Source organism: Salmo salar, chromosome ssa05 (genome assembly GCF_905237065.1).
Source record: "Salmo salar chromosome ssa05, Ssal_v3.1, whole genome shotgun sequence".
Classification (NCBI taxonomy): domain Eukaryota; kingdom Metazoa; phylum Chordata; class Actinopteri; order Salmoniformes; family Salmonidae; genus Salmo; species Salmo salar.
This window is the reverse complement of record NC_059446.1, coordinates 77,265,444-77,284,296: the sequence shown is the minus strand read 5'-3', so window position 1 is coordinate 77,284,296 and position 18,853 is coordinate 77,265,444. Positions and strand designations below refer to the sequence as shown.

General features: G+C 42.1%; 1 protein-coding gene across 1 annotated transcript in view; it reads left to right on the top strand.

Annotated features, from left to right (window-relative positions):
- The first annotated feature begins 323 nt into the window (after positions 1-323).
- The window catches only part of LOC106575309 (oxidative stress-induced growth inhibitor 2), a 155,363-nt gene continuing 136,833 nt past the window's right edge, over positions 324-18,853 (top strand). Inside the window, exon 1 of the mRNA XM_045718982.1 lies at positions 324-435. The gene's annotated coding sequence lies outside the window, so the exon portion shown is untranslated. The remainder of the gene's footprint in view (positions 436-18,853) is intronic.

Genomic DNA, 18,853 nt, shown 5'->3' with positions numbered 1-18,853 from the left:
AGTCAATGTAGCTAGTCCCGCCTCCCTCTCCTCCCCAGCTAAACTATGCACACAAAATATGAGTTTATATTGTGGGATTTTACCTGTAGTCTTAGTCTACATAGAAATCACAGTGTTTTGAACAATAATTTGGTTACATCCCTTTGATAGCCTATACTAGTAGTGTTTTTGAAAGGTTAAGTCATTTTAGGTTAGGCCCTATTTGTTTCTCATGTTACAGCATACTCTACCCCAAGGTAATTAATTAATCCAGTCAGTCAGTCGGTTTGTTCATAGGCTATCCTTGGTCAACTGTCAGCTCGTGCGCTCCTTGCGTGTTTGCCTTCGAGTGGCGGTGTGAGTCAGTCAATACGTCCACTCAGTGAACCACACTGGATACTCACTCGCGTTGGGTGGTGGTTTTAAAAACTGCAACAGCTGATAGGATCATAACAAGTAAGTCGCCTATATTTTGTTCATAGCCTGTAGAGGCTATGGAAGTTTTCTTTGAGAGGGAGATCATTACGTACACCTCTGATTTCACTACTCACATTTTCTGTTTCTAAATGAGTGTATGATGGCCATCTGATTTGTCACAGTAGGCAGGTAGCCTATATTTTACTTTAGCCTTCTTTCTCTTAGGCTATTTGTCTCTGCATTCCCATCTCTTGGCCACTCAGGGCTCTCTTTCCTATCGCGCTAGTCGGATGATGGTTTATCTCCGTGGCTGGAGTCGTCTCCAGCGCCTGTGTATGCTCCTGACTCTCCCCACCGCCTCTTCCAACACCATGTCCAACCTTTTGATCCGGGCCGGGGGAGTGGGGCTCGGTCTTGGTCTCGGTGGCTTCAGGGCTCCTGGTAACCTGGACGAGATCGACTCTGGCTGCTGGGACTCGTCTTCCCTCGCGGGGATCCAGACACGGCGGCTGCGCCTGGCGGACAGCCGGGGCGCAGTGTGGGATTTCATGACATACTTGCGCGCGTCGCAGAAGCACAACGAGCTGTTCCTAGAGCTCGCGCAGCACTTCTGGGCCATGTACGTGGACTGCATGCTGTCCCGCGCGCACGGACTGGGGAAGTGCGGCTTCACGACAACGCTGTCCGAGCTGCGTGTCATGGAAGTATCCCCAAATTACGAAAAGTGTTAAACACAGAGCGAGTGTTGTCTTTGGGCACAATACTATGCGTAGGGCTACTGCAAGTGTGACAAGTGTTTCAGATGAACCATTCTAATCTACCACCCTCCCGATCTAGTGTTTTATTATTTAGAGTTCTGCAATAGGTGGCAAAAAAATATTGGATGTGTATGAACAGTTCTTAGCACCACGAGTAGCCTATTCCGAGGACATAGCCTTCGATACGGCGCTTTAAATAGATATTTAAGCAGCTTGTCAGACATATTCAAACCTGAAAAGTTGTCTGAAGTCAAGTGTATACCCTAAATTCATATCCCATCTGTTGTGTGATATGCATTATGAGAGTTTAGCAGGTTTATCCCAAAACAGATTTGGATGTTGCCTAATTCATTTCAGGATTTAGGTTTGCAACTTTCTATTGCTGATTATGTGAACTATTCCTTCAAGGCGGGAAAAATATGAAGATCCTATAGTTAGATATTTGTCTGCTGCATTATCGCCAAAGACATGACAGTACGGAGGTAACAATGACTCAAATTATTTAGAATGTTGAAGAAACTCAATGTTGCTTTTCAGCAGATGCGTTTTTAATCATATTGAAAAATAACAATAAAGAAAGTCAATTTGAATTTGTATTGTGTTTATCCATATATATGCCTATGTCAAAATAACATTGAGCCCTATAGGAGGCTTTATACCAATAGATTATTCCCACCACTAAAACTACAGCTTTCTTGGAGTTCCCCTCACATAGGGAAGAGCAGGAATCCACAAAAGGTGCTGTGGTTAGATGAATCGTCATACACTACCCAGCCTTTTGAAAAGGCACATATGGACCTTATCATCTTTTTTCAGATGCAGAGTCACTCCATTGCATACTCATTCTCAGCATTGTACTACTGACCATTCTGCAATATTCTCTGGCCATTCCTGTACATGTTTAGACCTCCAGTAAATGCGATTTCATTAGAAACCATAGAGAATCTGAAGTAGTAGACTCCTCTCACTGGTGCTGTGAAGATACCTGCATCAGAGGGAAGCAGAGAGAGATCAACAACACTGTCAGTTTCTCATGGGCCTTATACGAGAGCGTCAACACCGTAATGTATCATGGGTAAATTGTGACTGACTGCTCTACAAATAAAATACTAGTTATTTATGATGCAAGATGATTTGTAGATCAGTCAGTCGACAGCCGCCTATACTGTCGACTGCAATGTCGAATAAGCTCATGGACATTGGAGCAGCATGTTTAGTGATCTTGGACTCGCTGGCCCCCCGCTGGCCCACGTGGACATGTAGCTCAGTTGGTAGAGCATGGTGTTTGCAACACCAGGGTTGTGGGTTCGATTCCCACGGGGGACCAGTACGAGAAAAAGAAATGTATAAAATGTATGCATTCACTACTGTAAGTCGCTCTGGATAAGAGTGTCTGCTAAATTACTAAAATGTAAATGTAATGTATTGATGTGTAAGCAGTACCTACCTGTATGATGGTTGTAGGTGTCTAACTAATGTCATATACGTAGCAGCAGTACCTGTATGATGGTTGTAGGTGTCTGTAACTAATGTCATATATGTAGCAGCAGTACCTGTATGATGGTTGTAGGTGTCTGTAACTAATGTCATATACATAGCAGCAGTACCTACCTGTATGATGGTTGTAGGTGTCTGTAACTAATGTCATATACGTAGCAGCAGTACCTACCTGTATGATGGTTGTAGGTGTCTGTAACTAATGTCATATACGTAGCAGCAGTACCTGTATGATGGTTGTAGGTGTCTAACTAATGTCATATACGTAGTAGCAGTACCTACCTGTATGATGGTTGTAGGTGTCTGTAACTAATGTCATATACGTAGCAGCAGTACCTACCTGTATGATGGTTGTAGGTGTCTGTAACTAATGTCATATACGTAGCAGCAGTACCTACCTGTATGATCAAATGTATTTATATAGCCCTTCTTACATCAGTTGATATCTCAAAGTGCTGTTCAGAAACCCAGCCTAAAACCCCAAACAGCAAGCCAATGCAGGTGTAGAAGCACGGTGGCTAGGAAAAACTCCCTAGAAAGACCAAAACCTAGGAATAAACCTGGAGAGGAACCAGGCTATGAGGGGTGGCCAGTCCTCTTCTGGCTGTGCCGGGTGGAGATTATAACAGCACATGGCCAAGATGTTAAAATGTTCATAAATGACCAGCATGGTCAAATAATAATATTCACAGTTGTCGAGGGTGTAACAAGTCAGCACCTCAAGAGTAAATGTCAGTTGGCTTTTCATAGCCGATCATTGAGAGTATCTCTACCGCTCCTGCTGTCTCTAGAGAGTTGAAAACAGCAGGTCTGGGACAGGTAGCACGTCCGGTGAACAGGTCAGGGTTCCATAGCCGCAGGCAGAACAGTTGAAACTGGAGCAGCAGCACGGCCAGGTGGACTGGGGACAGCAAGGAGTCATTATGTCAGGTAGTCCTGAGGCATGGTCCTAGGGCTCAGGTCCTCCGAGAGAGAGAAAGAGAGAGCATACTTAAATTCACACAGGACACCGGATAAGACAGGAGAAATACTCCAGATATAACAGACTGACCCTAGCCCCCCGACACAAACTACTGCAGCATAAATACTGGAAGCTGAGATAAGAGGGGTCAGGAGACACTGTGGCCCCATCCGACGATACCTCCGGACAGAGCCAAACAGGAAGGATATAACCCCACCCACTTTGCCAAAGCACAGCCCCCACACCACTAGAGGGATATCTTCAACCACCAACTTACCATCCTGAGACAAGGTCGAGTATAGCCCACAAAGATCTCCGCCACGGCACAACCCAAGGGGGGGCGCCAACCCAGACAGGAAGACCACGTCAGTGACTCAACCCACTCAAGTGACGCACCCCTCCTAGGGACGGCATGGAAGAACACCAATAAGCCAGTGACTCAGCCCCTGTAATAGGGTTAGAGGCACAGAATCCCAGTGGAGAGAGGGGAACCGGCCAGGCAGAGACAGCAAGGGCGGTTCGTTGCTTCAGAGCCTTTCCGTTCACCTTCACACTCCTGGGTCAGACTACACTCAATCATAGGACCCACTGAAGAGATGAGTCTTCAGTAAAGACTTAAAGGTTGAGACCGAGTCTGCATCTCTCACATGGGTAGGCGGACTACTCCATAAAAATGGAGCTCTATAGGAGAAAGCCCTGCCTCCAGCTGTTTGCTTAGAAATTCTAGGGACAATTAGGAGGCCTGCGTCTTGTGACCGTAGCGTACGTGTAGGTATGTACGGCAGGACCAAATCGGAAAGATAGGTAGGAGCAAGCCCATGTAATGCTTTGTAGGTTAGCAGTAAAACCTTGAAATCAGCCCTTGCCTTAACAGGAAGCCAGTGTAGGGAGGCTAACACTGGAGTAATATGATCCATTTTTTTGGTTCTAGTCAGTGCTAAATACGGCTATTAGAATCCTAACTGAAGTTTTATTTAGTGCTTTATCCGGGTAGCCGGAAAGTAGACCATTGCAGTAGTCCAACCTAGAAGTAACAAAAGCATGGATTAATTTTTCTGCATCATTTGTGGACAGAAAGTTTCGGATTTCTGCAATATTACGTAGATGGAAAAAAGCTGCCCTTGAAACAGTCTTGCTATGTTCTTCAAAAGAGAGATCAGGGTCCAGAGTAACGCCGAGATCCTTCACAGTTTTATTTTAGACGACTGTACAACCATCAAGATTAATTGTCAGATTTAACAGAAGATCTCTTTGTTTCTTTGGACCTAGAACAAGCATCTCTGTTTTGTCCGAGTTAAAAAGTAGAACATTTGCAGCCATCCACTTCCTTATGTTTGAAACACAGGCTTCTAGCGAGGGCAATTTTGGAGCTTCACCATGTTTCTTTGAAATGTACAGCTGTGTGTCATCCGCATAGCAGTGAAATTTAACATTGTTTTTGAATGACATCCCCAAGAGGTAAAATATATAGTGAAAACAATAGTGGTCCTAAAACGGAACCTTGGGGAACACCGAAATTTACAGTTGATTTGTCAGAGGACAAACCATTCACAGAGACAAACTGATATCTTTCCGACAGATAAGATCTAAACCAGGCCAGAACTTGTCCGTGTAGACCAATTTCGGTTTCCAATCTCTCCAAAAGAATGTGGTGATCGATGGTATCAAGCAGCACTAAGATCTAGGAGCACGAGGACAGATGCAGAGCCTCGGTCTGACATCATTAAAAGGTCATTTACCACCTTCACAAGTGCAGTCTCAGTGCTATGATGGGGTCTAAAACCAGACTGAAGCGTTTCGTATACATTGTTTGTCTTCAGGAAGGCAGTGAGTTGCTGCGCAACAGCTTTTTCTAAAATGTTTGAGAGGAATGGAAGATTCGATATAGGCCGATAGTATTTTATAATTTCTTGGTCAAGGTTTGGCTTTTTCAAGAGAGGCTTTATTACTGCCACTTTTAGTGAGTTTGGTACACATCCGGTGGATAGAGAACCGTTTATTATGTTCAACATAGGAGGGCCAAGCACAGGAAGCAGCTCTTTCAGTAGTTTAGTTGGAATAGGGTCCAGTATGCAGCTTGAAGGTTTAGAGGCCATGATTATTTTCATCATTTTGTCAAGAGATATAGTACTAAAACACTTGAGTCTCCCTTGATCCTAGGTCCTGGCAGAGTTGTACAGACTCAGGACAACGGAGCTTTGGATGAATACACAGATTTAAAGAGGAGTCCGTAATTTGCTTTCTAATGATCATGATCTTTTCCTCAAAGAAGTTCATGAATGTATTACTGCTGAAGTGAAAGCCATCCTCTCTTGGGGAATGCTGCTTTTTAGTTATCTTTGCGACAGTATCAAAGATACATTTCGGATTGTTCTTATTTTCCTCAATTAAGTTGGAAAAAAAGGATGATCGAGCAGTAGTGAGGGCTCTTCGATACTGCACGAGACTGTCTTTCCAAGCTAATCGGAAGACTTCCAGTTTGGTGTGGCGCCATTTCCGTTCCAATTTTCTGGAAGCTTGCTTCAGAGCTCGTGTATTTTCTGTATACCAGGGAGCTAGTTTCTTATGACAACTGTTTTTAGGGGTGCAACTGCATCTAGGGTATTGCGCAAAGTTAAATTGAGTTCCTCAGTTAGGTGGTTAACTGATTTTTGTCCTCTGATGTCCTTGGGTAGGCAGAGGGAGTCTGGAAGGGCATCAAGGAATCTTTGGGTTGTCTGAGAATTTATAGCATGACTTTTGATGCTCCTTGGTTGGGGTCTGAGCAGATTATTTGTTGCGATTGCAAACGTAATAAAATGGTGGTCCGATAGTCCAGGATTATGAGGAAAAACATTAAGATCCACAACATTTATTCCACGGGACAAAACTAGGTCCAGAGTATGACTGGCAGTGAGTAGGTCCAGAGACATGTTGGACAAAACCCACTGAGTCAATGATGGCTCCGAAAACCTTTTGGAGTGGGTCTGTGGACTTTTCCATGTAAATATTAAAGTCACCAAAAATTAGAATATTATCTGCTATGACTACAATGTCCGATAGGAATTCAGGGAACTCAGTGAGAAACGCTGTATATGGCCCAGGAGGCCTGTAAACAGTAGCTATAAAAACTGATTGAGTAGGCTGCATAGATTTCATGACTAGAAGCTCAAAAGACGAAAACGTTGTTGTTTAGTTTTTTTGTAAATTGAAATTTGCTATCGTAAATGTTAGCAACACCTCCGCCTTTGCGGGATGCACGGGAGATATGGTCACTAGTGTAACCAGGAGGTGAGGCCTCATTTAACTTCTTTGGGATAGGGGGCAGTATTTTCACGGCCGGATAAAAAACGTACCCGATTTAATCTGGTTACTACTCCTGCCCAGAAACTAGAATATGCATATAATTAGTAGATTTGGATAGAAAACACTCTAAAGTTTCTAAAACTGTTTGAATGGTGTCTGTGAGTATAACAGAACTCATATGGCAGGCCAAAACCTGAGAAGATTCCATACAGGAAGTGCCCTGTCTGACAATTTGTTGTCCTTCTGTTGCATCTCTATCGTCATTACAGCATCTGTGCTGTAACGTGACACTTTCTAAGGCTTCCATTGGCTCTCTAAAGCCGCCAGAAAGTGGAATTGGGTGTTTGCTGTCTCTGGGCAAAGTACAGCAACAGAGTTTGTAAGTGGTCAGCCTGGGGACAGTGAGACTGGAGATGCGTGTTCACGAGACTTCTCCATTTTTTTCTTTCAGTCTTTGAATACAACGTCGCCCGGTTGGAATATTATCGCTATTTTATGAGAAAAATAGCATTAAAATTGATTTTAAACAGCGTTTGACATGCTTCTAAGTATGGTATTGGAATATTTAGAATTTTTTTGTCACGAAATGCGCTCGCGCATTAACCTTCGGATAGTGACCTGAACGCACGAACAAAACGGAGGTATTTGGATATAACTATGGATTATTTGGAACCAAAACAACATGTTGTTGTTGAAGTAGAAGTCCTGGGAGTGCATTCTGACGAAGAACAGCAAAGGTAATCCAATTTTTCCAATAGTAATTCTGAGTTTAGGTGACCCCGAAGTTGGCAGATGTCAAAATAGCTAGCCGTGATGGCCAAGCTATGTACTCAGAATATTGCAAAATGTGCTTTCGCCGAAAAGCTATTTTAAAATCGGACATAGCGATTGCATAAAGGAGTTCTGTATCTATAATTCTTAAAATAATTGTTATGTATTTTGTCAACGTTTATCATGAGTAATTTAGTAAATTCACCGGACGTTTGCGGTGGGTATGCTAGTTCTGAACATCACATGCTAATGTAAAAAGCTGTTTTTTGATATAAATATGAACTTGATTGAACAAAACATGCATGTATTGTATAACATAATGTCCTAGGAGTGTCATCTGATGAAGATCATCAAAGGTTAGTGCTGCATTTAGCTGTGGTTTTGGTTTATGTGACATATATGCTTGCTTGGAAAATGGCTGTGTGATTATTTGTGTCTATGTACTCTCCTAACATAATCTAATGTTTTGCTTTCGCTGTAAAGCCTTTTGGAAATCGGACAATGTGGTTAGATTAACGAGAGTCTTATCTTTAAAATGGTGTAAAATAGTTGATTGTTTGAGAAAATTGAATCGTGGTATTTCAGTTGGTTTTGTATTTCGCGCCGTGCGATGCCATTGGCTGTTGGCTAGGGCTTCCGCAGGCGGAACGGGGTTCCGCTAGCGGAACGTCTGTCCTCAACAGGTTAACACTGTAAATTCATCAGGCTTAAGCCATGTTTCAGTCAGGCCAATCACATCAAGATTATGATCAGTGATTAGTTCATTGACTATGACTGCCTTGGAAGTGAGGGATCTAACATTAAGTAGCCCTATTTGGAGATGTGAGGTATCACGATCTCTTTCAATAATGGCAGGAATGGAGGTGGTCTTTATTCTAGTGAGATTGCTAAGGCGAACACCGCCATGTTTAGTTTTGCCCAACCTAGGTCGAGGCACAGACACGGTCTCAATGGGGATAGCTGAGCTGACTACACTGACTGTGCTTGTGGCAGACTCCACTAGGCTGGCAGGCTGGCTAACAGCCTGCTGCCTGGCCTGCACCCTATTTCATTGTGGAGCTAGAGGAGTTAGAGCCCTGTCTATGTTCGTAGATAAGATGAGAGCACCCCTCCAGCTAGGATGTAGTCCGTCACTCCTCAACAGGCCAGGCTTGGTCCTGTTTGTGGGTGAGTCCCAGAAAGAGGGCCAATTATCTACAAATTCTATCTTTTGGGAGGGGCAGAAAACCGTTTTCAACCAGCGATTGAGTTGTGAGACTCTGCTGTAGAGCTCATCACTCCCCCTAACAGAGTGGGCCAGAGACAATTACTCGATGCCGACACATCTTTCTAGCTGATTTACACGCTGAAGCTATGTTGCGCTTGGTGACCTCTGACTGTTTCATCCTAACATCGTTGGTGCCGACGTGGATAACAATATCCCTATACTCTCTACAGTCGCCAGTTTTAGCTTTAGCAAACACCATCTTCAGATTAGCCATAACGTCGGTAGCCCTGCTCCCTGGTAAACAGTGTATGATCGCTGGAGGATTTGTTTTAAGTCTAATACTGCGGGTAATGGAGTCGCCAATGACTAGGGTTTTCAATTTGTCAGAGCTAACGGTGGGAAGCTTCGGCGTCTCAGACCCCGGAACGGGAGGAGTAGAGACCAGAGAAGGCTCGGCCTCTGACTCGCTGCTTAATGGGGAGAACCAATTGAAAGTTTCTGTTGGCTGAATGAGCGACACCGGTTGAGCATTCCTTGCAGCACAGCTATCCTCGCCGTAAGGCGATCGTTCTCCTGTATATTATGAGCACAGCGACTGCAATTAGAAGGCATCATGTTAATGTTACTTAGCTTCGGCTGTTGGAAGTCCTGACGAACCATGTCCAGATAAAACGTCCAGAGTGAAAAAGTTGAATGAAAAAGAGTTGAGTGAGGGAAAAATTAAAAATATAAACGGTAATTAAAAAGTTAAAACCGTAAAGTTGTCAGGTAGCAAAGTAAGGTTGGCAACAAAATCACATCACACAGCAGCACGTAAACAAGTCTTCAAGTTGTGACCGGAAGGTTGTAGGTGTCTGTAACTAATGTCATATACGTAGCAGCAGTACCTACCTGTATGATGGTTTTAGGTGTCTGTAACTAATGTCATATACGTAGCAGCAGTACCTGTATGATGGTTGTAGGTGTCTGTAACTAATGTCATATACGTAGCAGCAGTACCTGTATGATGGTTGTAGGTGTCTGTAACTAATGTCATATACGTAGCAGCAGTACCTACCTGTATGATGGTTGTAGGAGTCTGTAACTAATGTCATATACGTAGCAGCAGTACCTACCTGTATGATGGTTGTAGGTGTCTGTAACTAATGTCATATACGTAGCAGCAGTACCTGTATGATGGTTGTAGGTGTCTGTAACTAATGTCATATACGTAGCAGCAGTACCTGTATGATGGTTGTAGGTGTCTGTAACTAATGTCATATACGTAGCAGCAGTACCTGTATGATGGTTGTAGGTGTCTGTAACTAATGTCATATACGTAGCAGCAGTACCTGTATGATGGTTGTAGGTGTCTGTAACTAATATCATATACGTAGCAGCAGTACCTACCTGTATGATGGTTGTAGGTGTCTGTAACTAATGTCATATACGTAGTAGCAGTACCTGTATGATGGTTGTAGGTGTCTGTAACTAATGTCATATACGTAGCAGCAGTACCTGTATGATGGTTGTAGGTGTCTGTAACTAATGTCATATACGTAGCAGCAGTACCTGTATGATGGTTTTAGGTGTCTGTAACTAATGTCATATACGTAGCAGCAGTACCTGTATGATGGTTGTAGGTGTCTGTAACTAATGTCATATACGTAGCAGCAGTACCTGTATGATGGTTGTAGGTGTCTGTAACTAATGTCATATACGTAGCAGCAGTACCTGTATGATGGTTGTAGGTGTCTGTAACTAATGTCATATACGTAGCAGCAGTACCTGTATGATGGTTGTAGGTGTCTGTAACTAATGTCATATACGTAGCAGCAGTACCTGTATGATGGTTGTAGGTGTCTGTAACTAATGTCATATACGTAGCAGCAGTACCTGTATGATGGTTGTAGGTGTCTGTAACTAATATCATATACGTAGCAGCAGTACCTACCTGTATGATGGTTGTAGGTGTCTGTAACTAATGTCATATACGTAGTAGCAGTACCTGTATGATGGTTGTAGGTGTCTGTAACTAATGTCATATACGTAGCAGCAGTACCTGTATGATGGTTGTAGGTGTCTGTAACTAATGTCATATACGTAGCAGCAGTACCTGTATGATGGTTGTAGGTGTGTGTAACTAATGTCATATACATAGCAGCAGTACCTACCTGTATGATGGTTGTAGGTGTCTGTAACTAATGTCATATACGTAGCAGCAGTATCTGTATGATGGTTGTAGGTGTCTGTAACTAATGTCATATACGTAGCAGCAGTACCTGTATGATGGTTGTAGGTGTCTGTAACTAATGTCATATACATAGCAGCAGTACCTACCTGTATGATGGTTGTAGGTGTCTGTAACTAATGTCATATACGTAGCAGCAGTACCTGTATGATGGTTGTAGGTGTCTGTAACTAATGTCATATACGTAGCAGCAGTACCTGTATGATGGTTGTAGGTGTCTGTAACTAATGTCATATACATAGCAGCTGTAGCTGTATGATGGTTGTAGGTGTCTGTAACTAATGTCATATACGTAGCAGCAGTACCTGTATGATGGTTGTAGGTGTCTGTAACTAATGTCATATACGTAGCAGCAGTACCTACCTGTATGATGGTTGTAGGTGTCTGTAACTAATGTCATATACGTAGCAGCAGTACCTTCCTGTATGATGGTTGTAGGTGTCTGTAACTAATGTCATATACGTAGCAGCAGTACCTACCTGTATGATGGTTGTAGGTGTCTAACTAATGTCATATACGTAGCAGCAGTACCTACCTGTATGATGGTTGTAGGTGTCTGTAACTAATGTCATATACATAGCAGCAGTACCTGTATGATGGTTGTAGGTGTCTGTAACTAATGTCATATACGTAGCAGCAGTACCTGTATGATGGTTGTAGGTGTCTGTAACTAATGTCATATACGTAGCAGCAGTACCTTCCTGTATGATGGTTGTAGGTGTCTGTAACTAATGTCATATACGTAGCAGCAGTACCTGTATGATGGTTGTAGGTGTCTGTAACTAATGTCATATACGTAGCAGCAGTACCTACCTGTATGATGGTTGTAGGTGTCTGTAACTAATGTCATATACGTAGCAGCAGTACCTTCCTGTATGATGGTTGTAGGTGTCTGTAACTAATGTCATATACGTAGCAGCAGTACCTACCTGTATGATGGTTGTAGGTGTCTAACTAATGTCATATACGTAGCAGCAGTACCTACCTGTATGATGGTTGTAGGTGTCTGTAACTAATGTCATATACATAGCAGCAGTACCTGTATGATGGTTGTAGGTGTCTGTAACTAATGTCATATACGTAGCAGCAGTACCTACCTGTATGATGGTTGTAGGTGTCTGTAACTAATGTCATATACGTAGCAGCAGTACCTTCCTGTATGATGGTTGAAGGTGTCTGTAACTAATGTCATATACGTAGCAGCAGTACCTACCTGTATGATGGTTGTAGGTGTCTGTAACTAATATCATATACGTAGCAGCAGTACCTTCCTGTATGATGGTTGTAGGTGTCTGTAACTAATGTCATATACGTAGCAGCAGTACCTACCTGTATGATGGTTGTAGGTGTCTGTAACTAATGTCATTACGGAGCAGCAGTACCTACCTGTATGATGGTTGTAGGTGTCTGTAACTAATGTCATATACGTAGTAGCAGTACCTGTATGATGGTTGTAGGTGTCTGTAACTAATGTCATATACGTAGCAGCAGTACCTGTATGATGGTTGTAGGTGTCTGTAACTAATGTCATATACGTAGCAGCAGTACCTACCTGTATGATGGTTGTAGGTGTCTGTAACTAATGTCATATACGTAGCAGCAGTACCTGTATGATGGTTGTAGGTGTCTGTAACTAATGTCATATACGTAGCAGCAGTACCTGTATGATGGTTGTAGGTGTCTGTAACTAATGTCATATACGTAGCAGCAGTACCTGTATGATGGTTGTAGGTGTCTGTAACTAATATCATATACGTAGCAGCAGTACCTGTATGATGGTTGTAGGTGTCTGTAACTAATGTCATATACGTAGCAGCAGTACCTACCTGTATGATGGTTGTAGGTGTCTGTAACTAATGTCATATACGTAGCAGCAGTACCTGTATGATGGTTGTAGGTGTCTGTAACTAATGTCATATACGTAGCAGCAGTACCTGTATGATGGTTGTAGGTGTCTGTAACTAATGTCATATACGTAGCAGCAGTATACCTGTATGATGGTTGTAGGTGTCTGTAACTAATGTCATATAAGTAGCAGCAGATACCTGTATGATGGTTGTAGGTGTCTGTAACTAATGTCATATACGTAGCAGCAGTACCTGTATGATGGTTGTAGGTGTCTTTAACTAATGTCATATACGTAGCAGCAGTACCTGTATGATGGTTGTAGGTGTCTATAACTAATGTCATATACGTAGCAGCAGTACCTGTATGATGGTTGTAGGTGTCTGTAACTAATGTCATATACGTAGCAGCAGTACCTGTATGATGGTTGTAGGTGTCTGTAACTAATGTCATATACGTAGCAGCAGTACCTACCTGTATGATGGTTGTAGGTGTCTGTAACTAATATCATATACGTAGCAGCAGTACCTACCTGTATGATGGTTGTAGGTGTCTGTAACTAATGTCATATACGTAGCAGCAGTACCTATATGATGGTTGTAGGTGTCTGTAACTAATGTCATATACGTAGCAGCAGTACCTGTATGATGGTTGTAGGTGTCTATAACTAATGTCATATACGTAGCAGCAGTACCTGTATGATGGTTGTAGGTGTCTGTAACTAATGTCATATACGTAGCAGCAGTACCTACCTGTATGATGGTTGTAGGTGTCTGTAACTAATGTCATATACGTAGCAGCAGTACCTGTATGATGGTTGTAGGTGTCTGTAACTAATGTCATATACGTAGCAGCAGTACCTACCTGTATGATGGTTGTAGGTGTCTAACTAATGTCATATACGTAGTAGCAGTACCTACCTGTATGATGGTTGTAGGTGTCTGTAACTAATGTCATATACGTAGCAGCAGTACCTGTATGATGGTTGTAGGTGTCTGTAACTAATGTCATATACGTAGCAGCAGTACCTGTATGATGGTTGTAGGTGTCTGTAACTAATGTCATATACGTAGCAGCAGTACCTACCTGTATGATGGTTGTAGGTGTCTAACTAATGTCATATACGTAGCAGCAGTACCTGTATGATGGTTGTAGGTGTCTGTAACTAATGTCATATACGTAGCAGCAGTACCTGTATGATGGTTGTAGGTGTCTGTAACTAATGTCATATACATAGCAGCATAACCTACCTGTATGATGGTTGTAGGTGTCTGTAACTAATGTCATATACGTAGCAGCAGTACCTGTATGATGGTTGTAGGTGTCTGTAACTAATGTCATATACGTAGCAGCAGTACCTGTATGATAGTTGTAGGTGTCTGTAACTAATGTCATATACGTAGCAGCAGTACCTGTATGATGGTTGTAGGTGTCTGTAACTAATGTCATATACGTAGCAGCAGTACCTACCTGTAAGATGGTTGTAGGTGTCTGTAACTAATGTCATATACGTAGCAGCAGTACCTGTATGATGGTTGTAGGTGTCTGTAACTAATGTCATATACGTAGCAGCAGTACCTGTATGATGGTTGTAGGTGTCTGTAACTAATGTCATATACGTAGTAGCAGTACCTGTATGATGGTTGTAGGTGTCTGTAACTAATGTCATATACGTAGCAGCAGTACCTGTATGATGGATGTAGGTGTCTGTAACTAATGTCATATACGTAGCAGCAGTACCTACCTGTATGATGGTTGTAGGTGTCTGTAACTAATGTCATATACGTAGCAGCAGTACCTGTATGATGGTTGTAGGTGTCTGTAACTAATGTCATATACGTAGCAGCAGTACCTGTATGATGGTTGTAGGTGTCTGTAACTAATATCATATACGTAGCAGCAGTACCTGTATGATGGTTGTAGGTGTCTGTAACTAATGTCATATACGTAGCAGCAGTACCTACCTGTATGATGGTTGTAGGTGTCTGTAACTAATGTCATATACGTAGCAGCAGTACCTGTATGATGGTTGTAGGTGTCTGTAACTAATGTCATATACGTAGCAGCAGTACCTGTATGATGGTTGTAGGTGTCTGTAACTAATGTCATATACGTAGCAGCAGTACCTGTATGATGGTTGTAGGTGTCTGTAACTAATGTCATATACGTAGCAGCAGTACCTTCCTGTATGATGGTTGTAGGTGTCTGTAACTAATGTCATATACGTAGCAGCAGTACCTGTATGATGGTTGTAGGTGTCTGTAACTAATGTCATATATGTAGCAGCAGTACCTACCTGTATGATGGTTGTAGGTGTCTGTAACTAATGTCATATAAGTAGCAGCAGTACCTACCTGTATGATGGTTGTAGGTGTCTGTAACTAATGTCATATACGTAGCAGCAGTAGCTGTATGATGGTTGTAGGTGTCTTTAACTAATGTCATATACGTAGCAGCAGTACCTGTATGATGGTTGTAGGTGTCTATAACTAATGTCATATACGTAGCAGCAGTACCTGTATGATGGTTGTAGGTGTCTGTAACTAATGTCATATACGTAGCAGCAGTACCTGTATGATGGTTGTAGGTGTCTGTAACTAATGTCATATACGTAGCAGCAGTACCTACCTGTATGATGGTTGTAGGTGTCTGTAACTAATATCATATACGTAGCAGCAGTACCTACCTGTATGATGGTTGTAGGTGTCTGTAACTAATGTCATATACGTAGCAGCAGTACCTGTATGATGGTTGTAGGTGTCTGTAACTAATGTCATATACGTAGCAGCAGTACCTGTATGATGGTTGTAGGTGTCTATAACTAATGTCATATACGTAGCAGCAGTACCTGTATGATGGTTGTAGGTGTCTGTAACTAATGTCATATACGTAGCAGCAGTACCTACCTGTATGATGGTTGTAGGTGTCTGTAACTAATGTCATATACGTAGCAGCAGTACCTGTATGATGGTTGTAGGTGTCTGTAACTAATGTCATATACGTAGCAGCAGTACCTACCTGTATGATGGTTGTAGGTGTCTAACTAATGTCATATACGTAGTAGCAGTACCTGTATGATGGTTGTAGGTGTCTGTAACTAATGTCATATACGTAGCAGCAGTACCTACCTGTATGATGGTTGTAGGTGTCTGTAACTAATGTCATATACGTAGCAGCAGTACCTGTATGATGGTTGTAGGTGTCTGTAACTAATGTCATATACGTAGCAGCAGTACCTACCTGTATGATGGTTGTAGGTGTCTGTAACTAATGTCATATACGTAGCAGCAGTACCTGTATGATGGTTGTAGGTGTCTGTAACTAATGTCATATACGTAGCAGCAGTACCTGTATGATGGTTGTAGGAGTCTGTAACTAATGTCATATACGTAGCAGCATAACCTACCTGTATGATGGTTGTAGGTGTCTGTAACTAATGTCATATACGTAGCAGCAGTACCTGTATGATGGTTGTAGGTGTCTGTAACTAATGTCATATACGTAGCAGCAGTACCTGTATGATAGTTGTAGGTGTCTGTAACTAATGTCATATACGTAGCAGCAGTACCTGTATGATGGTTGTAGGTGTCTGTAACTAATGTCATATACGTAGCAGCAGTACCTACCTGTAAGATGGTTGTAGGTGTCTGTAACTAATGTCATATACGTAGCAGCAGTACCTGTATGATGGTTGTAGGTGTCTGTAACTAATGTCATATACGTAGCAGCAGTACCTGTATGATGGTTGTAGGTGTCTGTAACTAATGTCATATACGTAGTAGCAGTACCTGTATGATGGTTGTAGGTGTCTGTAACTAATGTCATATACGTAGCAGCAGTACCTGTATGATGGATGTAGGTGTCTGTAACTAATGTCATATACGTAGCAGCAGTACCTGTATGATGGTTGTAGGTGTCTGTAACTAATGTCATATACATAGCAGCAGTACCTACCTGTATGATGGTTGTAGGTGTCTGTAACTAATGTCATATACGTAGCAGCAGTACCTGTATGATGGTTGTAGGTGTCTGTAACTAATGTCATATACGTAGCAGCAGTACCTGTATGATGGTTGTAGGTGTCTGTAACTAATGTCATATACGTAGCAGCAGTACCTGTATGATGGTTGTAGGTGTCTGTAACTAATGTCATATACGTAGCAGCAGTACCTACCTGTATGATGGTTGTAGGTGTCTGTAACTAATGTCATATACGTAGCAGCAGTACCTGTATGATGGTTGTAGGTGTCTGTAACTAATGTCATATACGTAGCAGCAGTACCTGTATGATGGTTGTAGGTGTCTGTAACTAATGTCATATACGTAGTAGCAGTACCTGTATGATGGTTGTAGGTGTCTGTAACTAATGTCATATACGTAGCAGCAGTACCTGTATGATGGTTGTAGGTGTCTGTAACTAATGTCATATACGTAGCAGCAGTACCTGTATGATGGTTGTAGGTGTCTGTAACTAATGTCATATACGTAGCAGCAGTACCTGTATGATGGTTGTAGGTGTCTGTAACTAATGTCATATACGTAGCAGCAGTACCTACCTGTATGATGGTTGTAGGTGTCTGTAACTAATGTCATATACGTAGCAGCAGTACCTGTATGATGGTTGTAGGTGTCTGTAACTAATGTCATATACGTAGCAGCAGTACCTACCTGTATGATGGTTGTAGGTGTCTGTAACTAATGTCATATACGTAGCAGCAGTACCTGTATGATGGTTGTAGGTGTCTGTAACTAATGTCATATACGTAGCAGCAGTACCTACCTGTATGATGGTTGTAGGTGTCTGTAACTAATGTCATATACGTAGCAGCAGTACCTGTATGATGGTTGTAGGTGTCTGTAACTAATGTCATATACGTAGCAGCAGTACCTGTATGATGGTTGTAGGTGTCTGTAACTAATGTCATATACGTAGCAGCAGTACCTGTATGATGGTTGTAGGTGTCTGTAACTAATGTCATATACGTAGCAGCAGTACCTGTATGATGGTTGTAGGAGTCTGTAACTAATGTCATATACGTAGCAGCATAACCTACCTGTATGATGGTTGTAGGTGTCTGTAACTAATGTCATATACGTAGCAGCAGTACCTGTATGATGGTTGTAGGTGTCTGTAACTAATGTCATATACGTAGCAGCAGTACCTGTATGATAGTTGTAGGTGTCTGTAACTAATGTCATATACGTAGCAGCAGTACCTGTATGATGGTTGTAGGTGTCTGTAACTAATGTCATATACGTAGCAGCAGTACCTACCTGTAAGATGGTTGTAGGTGTCTGTAACTAATGTCATATACGTAGCAGCAGTACCTGTATGATGGTTGTAGGTGTCTGTAACTAATGTCATATACGTAGCAGCAGTACCTGTATGATGGTTGTAGGTGTCTGTAACTAATGTCATATACATAGCAGCAGTACCTACCTGTATGATGGTTGTAGGTGTCTGTAACTAATGTCATATACGTAGCAGCAGTACCTGTAGGATGGTTGTAGGTGTCTGTAACTAATGTCATATACGTAGCAGCAGTACCTGTATGATGGATGTAGGTGTCTGTAACTAATGTCATATACGTAGCAGCAGTACCTACCTGTATGATGGTTGTAGGTGTCTGTAACTAATGTCATATACGTAGCAGCAGTACCTGTATGATGGTTGTAGGTGTCTGTAACTAATGTCATATACGTAGCAGCAGTACCTGTATGATGGTTGTAGGTGTCTGTAACTAATGTCATATACGTAGTAGCAGTACCTGTATGATGGTTGTAGGTGTCTGTAACTAATGTCATATACGTAGCAGCAGTACCTGTATGATGGATGTAGGTGTCTGTAACTAATGTCATATACGTAGCAGCAGTACCTGTATGATGGTTGTAGGTGTCTGTAA